General features: G+C 41.7%; 1 non-coding gene across 1 annotated transcript; it reads right to left on the minus strand.

Moving 5' to 3' along the window:
• Positions 1 to 973: 973 nt before the first annotated feature.
• Positions 974 to 1048, minus strand: Trnas-cga. Its single transcript has one exon. It is a non-coding gene; the product is annotated as a tRNA-Ser (tRNA).
• Positions 1049 to 9198: the final 8150 nt, after the last annotated feature.

A 9198-nucleotide genomic window follows, 5' to 3' on the forward strand; every position in this document is an offset into this window, starting at 1 on the left:
GCCGGCGGAAGGTCACAATTCTATCCTTTTCAAACTCGTTTAGTTGGTTGTAGGATGCACGACTGCCTCTCCATCGCATGGTTGCCTGCTTGTTTCATGCGTTTGCACCATACTGAACCTTCTGGCTGCGAGCATTTCCTGTTAAAGGATAAACAGAGATAGAGCAATGGTAGCCATGCCACTACGCTACAACGAAACTATTATCAGGTGGAATAGGCTGTTATCAGAGCAAAATCGACGTCTTCTTTCCTAGTGCGCTAATTTTGTCTCCAGTGCTGTTTATAAAATACACAATAGTGAACCTTTTTAGGAAACAGTAGAGTAGTATATACGGCAGACTGGTTTTTGATTAGAGTACGACTACAGCATCTGAATTTGCAATGACAATAAACAAGGCTCAAGGTCAGAGAGAAGGGTGAAGAGAGGATGGACAGAGGGGTGGGAGGAAATAGGTGTAGAAAACGGGGAGATGGACAGAGATGGAGCAGGACAAGATGGAGAGAGGTTGTAGGAAAAAATGAACAGAGAAATGGGGGAGGAGCTGATGGATTGAGAGGGGTCTGGGCGAGGTGGGGGGAGGAGACGGAGAGAGAAGGAGGACAGAGGCACGAGGAGGAGATGGTGGACTGAGAGAGGGGGAAGGAAGAGGATGCGGACACAGAAAGGGAGAGGAGAAGATGGACAGAGACAGGGAAGGCAACGACATTAGGTGGTATATTCAGTTCCCATATACAGGGTGATTACGAAGATATACAAATATTTTGATATGTTATTATACAAGTAAAACTAAAGAAAAAAGTTCATATAAACATAGGTCCGCAAATAGTTAGTTACGCAGCTAAGGCTAATAAAAGATTTTGCCTGAAATTTAGCAACTTCGCTAATATGAAGCTATCGCAAAACTGTGCGACGTTAAAGTAAAGCACGATTTCCATTTATTTTGTTGTTAAAACTTCCTGGAAGATTAAAACTGTGCGCCCGACCGAGACTCGAACTCGGGACCTTTGCCTTTCGCGGGCAAGTGCTCTACCAACTGAGCTACCGAAGCACGACTCACGCCCGGTACTCACAGCTTTACTTCTGCCAGTACCTCGTCTCGTTTTGTTGTTATTGGTCTGGCGAAACTAATAAAACATGTTCCAGAGGTGTATCTGCAGTGGTTTTCCAGAACGTCCAGAGAAGCAAAGATTATTATACAAGTAAATTTCTTTACTATCCATTAAGAATGTAGAAACGTTTATGTTGTTATTGGCAACCGTTAGTGAGTTGATTCAGTCATTTCCTAACCTTGAAACGAGTTATATATTTTAACTAAAGTTCAGCCTTGATCACAACACTTATGTCTCAATAAGCTCTCCTCAGCTGCTACGAAGTCAACTTCGTAGCAGCTGAGCTCCGCCTACCATCCTCCAAGGAAGCCATGGGTCTGAAGATGGTTATATAAATATAACCGAAACCGGTCACCTACGTTATTGAGACATAAGTGTTGTGATCAAGACTGAACTTTAGTTAAAATATAATACTTTATTGATCAGTGTTCCAAAAATATTTACCAAAGTTGTTGAAACGAGTTAGTTTTCTGTATTGCTCAGTGAAAGAACGTAATAACAACAGTGTATTTAAGTGAAACCACATAGCAACTGTTGTAGTTTGTACATTATTTATGAAATAGGGACGGCTTTCAAATTTACGACAGAGGAATACGCCGATATGGTGTTTATTTATGGCAAATGTGATGGTAATGCTACGGCTGCAGTTAACGAATATTGCGTACGTTATCCAGCTCGGAGGATTTCGAATGCACGAACCATTAGTGGAGTATTTCGAATGTTATAGGAGACAGGTTCTCTACCTAGTGTTCATAATAAATACGAGCGCTCGATACGTGACGACGATGATGAGGATATTATGGATACTGTTCAGTGTAGCCCGGGTACCAGTGGACGACGTAACTCTCAACGATTAGGCATTTCACAATCTGAGGAATGGCGTACAGTGAAGTAGAATAATCTGTATCCTTACCATAAACAAAAAGTGCATCATTTACATCCGGGAGATCCTGCCCTTCGCTTAGAGTTGTGCGACTGGTTAAATACTACTCGGCGGTTACACAAATACATTGTATTTGGTGATGAGGCACAGTTTCCTCGAGATGGTATAAACAATTTACATAACGAGCACGTATGGTCTGAAGCAAACCCACATGCATCAATGCAACGCAATTTCACGCAGCAATTTTGCATAAATGTGTGGTGTAGTATAATCAACACACGCTTCATTGGCCCATTCATTTTCCCAGGACGTCTAACTGGAGAGACGTACTTACAATTCCTTCAATAAGAAAGATGTTCCACTTGCTACGAGATTGCAAATATATTTTCAACATGACGGCGCGCCTCCACAGTTCACCAACGCCGTTACTACACATTTAAGTGAACATGCTCACCAGAAATGGATTAGTTGTGGTGCTACACGTCTGTGGACACCCAAATCGCTCGTTTTAACACCTATGGATTTTTGTGTGTGGGGATGGATGAAAGACATAATTTGTGAGGACAAAGTCAATACACGTGAGGCACTACTTGCTCGCATTATAAATGCAATAGGCGAAATTAAGATCAACCCTGTCAAAATGAAACGAGCAACGAAATCGGTTCATACACGTGCAAATAAATGCACTGAACTCGGTGCAGACATTTTTGAACTTTTATTGCGAATGTATTGTGAAATTTTATGTACACTGCACAGCTTCCTTACAGCTGAGCTTTGTTTTTCCGGTTTAATATGAATTCACGCGTGCTATGGTATTAATAAAAGCAGATTATCTGACACATTCATGCACTTTGAATTAGCGTTATTACCACCATTTTTCCAAAATTAAGTTCCCTACAACTTCTGTTGAAAACTTGGTGCAATTGTCTGGAATTCAAATACCAAATTGGGCCAAGTAGTTAATAAATTAAGAATTTTACGAAATTGTCTTTGCTTCTCTGGATGTTCTGCAAAACTTCTGCAGATACACGTCTGGGACATGTTTTATTACATTCACCAGACCAATAACAACAAAATAAATGGAAATCGTGCTTTACTTTAACCTCATACAAATGTTCAAATGTGTGTGAATTTCTAAGCCATCAAACTGCTGAGGTCATCGATCCCTAGACTTACACACCAGTTGAACTAACTTATGCTAAGAACAACACACACACACACACACACACACACACACACACACACACACACACACACACACCCATGCCAGAGGGAGGACTCGAAGCTCCGGCGGGAGGGGCCACCGCGCGACCCACTGCGGTCGCAGGTTCGAATCCTGCTTCGGGCATGGATGTGTGTGCTGTCCTTAGGTTAGTTAGGTTTAAGTAGTTCTAAGTTCTAGGGGACTGATGACCTCAGAAGTTAAGTCCCATAGTGCTCAGAGACATTTGAACCATTTGGAGGGGCCGCGCAATTCGTGACATGGCGCTCCACTCCGCGAGGCCACTCCGCGTGACCTCGTACAGTTTTGTGAAGGCTTCATATTAGCGAAGTTGCTAAATTTCTGGCAAAATATTTTATTAGCCATAACTCCGTAGCTAAAAATTTGCGGACTTATGTTTATATGAACTTTTTTCTCTAGTTTTACCTGTAGAATAATATGTTAAAATATTTGCATGTCTTCGTGAATCACCCTGTATATTTTCCATTTAAGCAAACTGAGGCACAATAAAAGGGTGTACAAAAAACAACAGCCTAACATATTTGTACTATGTGTTCTGGCACTTCATAGACCCCCTATCTAAAATTATGAGAGCAAGATCCATCTGATGCCTCTTGAACGAAATTGACTGATAAAACTTTGGTGGCGTAAGCTGCGCACCAGCACACCGGTCGGCAAAGTTGTTGCAAGAAGATCGATAGTAGGTTTTGGATCAAGCGTCCCTATCAGGAGAGAGGCCGAAGACAGACTCGCATGCAGTACGCTGCCAGCGCCCTCTCGACCGCAAGTATTTAGACTGCCGCCGCTGACCCGAGGGCTCAGCCTCACTCAGACTCCCAGTTCCTCGGTCACAGTCACTATCTCACTCAGACTAGCTCAGTCACTGGCGCACCAACTCGCATTCTATTCTGGCATCTGTCATTCATCGCACAGTGGCACTTGTGCTTTACTAACTGTAAGGCTAACGTGGACTATTATTTGAAGAGCATGTACCACAAAACATGGACTCTCCTAAGATAAGTAGCTTCTTGTTTATGTAAATAAAAAAAACCTATTAATACATGTGTGCCTCTGTGTTGTACAAAGAGGAAACCGGCCACCAAAACAACATCCTCTCCCTTGATTTCTACGGTACAAGACTCTACAGTGGCGAAGAAGACCCACAAAACTTCGTTTTCTGCCTTACGGCAGGTCTTGTCATGGGGAAGCCTCGTCAGAGAGGTCCACCGCATGAGCATCTAGGGAAGTGACTCCAGTGGTGGTTTCCCGTTGCCTTCCACTGATGATGATGAAATGATAATGAGGACAACACAACAACCAATCCCTAAGCGGAGAAAATTTCCGACCCAGCTGGTAAACGAACCCGGGCCCCTTGTAGTGACAGACCGCCGCGCTGACCATTCAGCCGTTTTTTTTTTTTTTGTCCTCTTTAAATTTTGTTCATTGTTGGTCGTTGTGTTTGGTCGCTGCGGACGTCACATGACATCCGGTCAAGTTCGTTTGTGATCCTTCCACCCAATTTCTTTATTACAGAGGCCAACCAGCTCTCTGACCGAACACGCTGATCTACCGTGCCGGCATCTATCGGGGTAGACACACTACTTAACAATGGTAAAAATTACGGACGAACTAAGCAAGTACTCGTTAAATAGAAACGTTTGCAGGGCCAACAGCCTTTCAATCAAAAGTGGAATACATCTTTAGATACTTGGTTTCAGGAGTGGTGTATCGTCACTACCATTTATGTTGTCATTAAATGACATGGAGACACCCACTGCAATTGCGATGAAGTATTCTACCAACAGGCCACTAAACATCGATTTTTTAGGTGGATAAACTGCATTTGTGGGTATTATCAGTGGTCTGATTTGGCAACGGAGATATGTGTACAAGACGACAGGTAACATACTTCGAGAGTGGTATTGTAGTTTGTTGTCAGTTTATTGCTAGATATACACATTAAAGATAGAAATATTTCTGAAACACAAAATTTTGTGTTACCGTTTGCAAGAAGAGAATAATAAGAGAGTATAAATTTCATGGTATATGTGAAGGACAGAATTGTTCCTGTTACGTGGGATTCATATAATGAAGTTATACCGCGTCTTTTCCTAGCATGTGATGTCACACATATAACGTGGCCTTATCCCCTCACGGGACGCACATGTTCATAGATTCGTTATAAATTGTTTGTACTGTTTCTGGCTGTTAAAATCAATTCAAGTATAACGTGCCTGCTGCTGGATTTATCGTTTTTTGGACTTTTAAGTGTTAATTTTTAAATGTTTATTTCCAAAACAGATATTTATGTCTGCTGATAAAATGTAATATGACTGCTATGTAATGTTCGTGGAAAAATCTGCTACATGAAAACTTTTGAAGATGGCAGAACGGAAGCTGATATTTTAAATTCCATGTTCACACAGGAGAATCGTACAAACATACCGCCATTTAGCCATAGGACAGACTCCCGTATGTAAGACATAGTAATGAGCATCGCTAGCGTAGAGAAACAACTGAAAGAAATGAAAGCAAATAAATTACCAGGTTCAGATGGAATTCCAATTCGTTTTTACAAAGAGTACTCCACGGCATTGGCCCCTTATTTAGCCTGCATTTTTCGTGAATATATCGCCAGCACAGTGTCTCAAGCGACTGAAAAAGCGACTGTGACTCCAGTATAAAAGACGGGTAAAAGAACGGAACCGCAGAATTACAGATCAATAACCCTGACTTCGGTTTGCTGCAGAATTCTTGAACATATTCTGAGTTCGAATATAATAAACTTCCTGGAGAGTGAGAAGCTTACGTCCATGAATAAGCTTGGTTTTAGAAAACATTCTTCTCTGGCGTTGCTTTGGCGTCTTCTCACCACGAATTTAGCGCTCTGTGTGGAATGCTGTACTTTCCACCGACTTGCACCACATAGCTTCGTGTGATTTGCCGATGGGTACAATATTCTTCCAAATAATTTCCTTTTCTTACAGGTACATTTTATTCTCAGACATATACAAAAAAGAACTGGGTTCTACGATAATAATCGAAGCAGACGAAATGAATTAAAATTTGTGCTGCTGTTTTTTTTTTTTTTAACAATACGTGTATGTCGGGACTCGAACCCGGGTCGTCTTGCCAGAAATGCCAACCATTACACCACCACAGAACGATGGTCAACATTGCTGCACCCAAGCTGAGTGCCCTCCCCAACACAAACTACAATTCATTTTTCCCTTACATATTGTCACTACTGCCAGGGCTCTCCAATATTGGCAAGCACCCCCAGCATTGGACGTAATGGGACGTCCTTGTACCTAGTTAGGCAGTTTGTGCAGCACTGTCGATCAACCTACTGAGGTGACAGCCGGCACGGTAGCTCAGCGTGTTTGGTCAGAGGGTTAGCTGTCCTCCGTAATAAAAAAAACTTAGCTCATCGATCAATCACGAACTTAAACGAGTGTCTTACGACGTCCGCCCCGAGCAGATGCAACGAACAAAAGCGATCAAAATGAGATATAAAAAAAAAAGAAAAAAAAAGAAAAGGTGGTGTAATGGTTAGCATTTCTGCCTAGCAAACAAGAAGACACGCGTTCGAGTCACGACCGTAGAAAAGATTTTAGTTCATTTCGTCTGCTTCGCTCATTATCGTAGATAATAAAATGAGAATTAAATGTCTCAGGGAAACATTTAATTATAAGAACTGGGTTCAATTCAGGATGCATTCATTTACCTACACAACAGCTTTAGTTATACGACAATTAACCAAATGTGGTATGACATCGAAGGTTTCAAGATATGATCACCTCACAAAATATTCCACAGTTGTGCTGCTCTGATTCTACCCCGAATCGTACGCTTGTACAGTCAATGACATCAGGTTTATAACGAGAAAAAATCCTCAGGCACTTACGGACTGAAGGAATCGTTTTGCCCACCTACTTTTAAAAACGCTGACGGTTCAGAGGATGTTAATCTCAAATTTCCATGCTCTAAGAAGAGAGCTCTTCATCCAGGTAGTGTAGTCATTGGGTTACACTTCCAAATTGGGCAGAGAGAACCGTCATGTCACTAAGTGAATGGAGTCGTTGCCGTCCCAAGACGACGCATTTATAGAAAGATTTCCGTCCCCGTCTGCGTCCATGGGAATATGCGAGAGGTAATGACGGATTCAGGCCGTCTCTGATTCAAACACCACCATGGCACTACGTTCCGGGTTCACGCTATACTTATTTCCTTGATACCAGTCACGTTTCTGCATTCATTATCATCTTTTTATTGGTATGGAGCCAATCTGTGGTGTAAAAGTTTGTATCAGATTCTCGTAGCCTTCATACAGGGGAGGTACGAACATCGAACTCTCTGAACTGCGCGAGAAGTTTCCTAGAGTACACATCACTCAGTATGAACCATTCACATGTACAACTGCGTGTCTTACCACGGGGCATTTGAATGATGAATTATTCAAGGACTAAAAGAGGAACTTCGGTAATTCGAAGAAACAAAATATCGATATACTGTAATAGGCCCAAAACCACACATATTTGGTTATGTATGTCCCTCTGCTCATACTAATTACGCTATCTGAATAATAAACTTTTTGTTCTGACCTGATAGTGTTGCACAGCTTTCCCGTCTTCAAAGCGCCGGTGTAAGATTTCAGTGACACTATTACATTTTTAAATTATGAAACTGACGTTGGGCTGTTCGAATGCAGAAGTGTCGTTGACTGTGTAAAAGAAGTTTTAGACAGATGTGCATTTTGTTCTGTTCCATTCTGCTTCGACCTCTTCATTCAAATTCCACATCTGCCCTTTGAAGACTGAATGGCTGTGAAACACTATCAAGTCAGTAGAAAAAGTTTGTTATTCATGTACCTTAATTAGTTATAGCAGAGGGAAGTAGCAGTAAGTTACAACGCTGAAATATGTGTGTTTTTCGTCCAATTATGTCGATGCTTTGTTTCTTAGCGTTACGAACGTTACCCTCTTGGACTTGGAACAGGTGATCACTCAAATCTCTCTCGTGGTATGATGCGCAGTTTTACATGCGGATGGTTTATACCACTGTGTTTGTGGGGTGCGATTTATATTCTAAGCATCTTTTCGTGTGTTTCGGAGCGTTCAAAGTCAGACATTTCCGTAGTTAGTGTACGTTATGTGAGTGGCCGTTTGAAATATAATACGACACAAAAGGGAATCTTGTTCATTTAAAGTCACAGACACCTTCGTTAACTGGGAACTTTGCAGGAAGCGATATTTACGAAGGTGGTTTCATAGGTCTGGTAAAAAAGGAAGATAAAATTATTGTTTAGTGTAGAACTCAGTTATCGAAATACTCTCGTTTGAGGGACGTACACCGGGTCCAACGATACTACAGCTCTTTTATCCAATCGGAAAAAGGATTGCTGCCAGACTCTGGAAAATACCCGTTTACTGCAATTAGCACTTCTCCGTGTGATGATCGTGCCAAAGTTTCAAGTTAGGGAACAGGCAGAAATCACTTGGAAGTAAGTCTGGTGAATAGGGTGGATGAGGAACCAATTCATGCACTTTCGCCATTGTTATCGCTGATGTGTGGGATGGTGCTTTATCTGGGTGAAAGAGCCTTTTTTGCATGCCAACCTTGGTCTTTTTCCGCCAACGCAAGTTTCAAACGATCCGACAATGAAGCATACTAGGATCCATTTACGGATCTACCTTTCCCCAAGTAATATAAGAGAAGCATTCCTTGGGAATTCCAAAAACAGTGGCCATCATCTTAACAGCTGACGAAATGGTCTTTGCCTTCTTCGGTGCACTTTCACCAGCCTTTGTCGATTGTTGTAACTGCCGGTTTAACTATGGTATTTCATGACGGCTGATCGATAGTATAATGAATCACCCTCCTCTAACGCTATTTTTTTATAGAACTAATCGATACCACGTATACTATCGATTCTTGCATAGGTTATAATTATCTGTTTCACTAAAAGAATTCATATGATTCTG

This window comes from Schistocerca americana, chromosome 3 (genome assembly GCF_021461395.2).
Source record: "Schistocerca americana isolate TAMUIC-IGC-003095 chromosome 3, iqSchAmer2.1, whole genome shotgun sequence".
In the NCBI taxonomy this organism is placed as follows: Eukaryota; Metazoa; Arthropoda; class Insecta; order Orthoptera; family Acrididae; genus Schistocerca; species Schistocerca americana.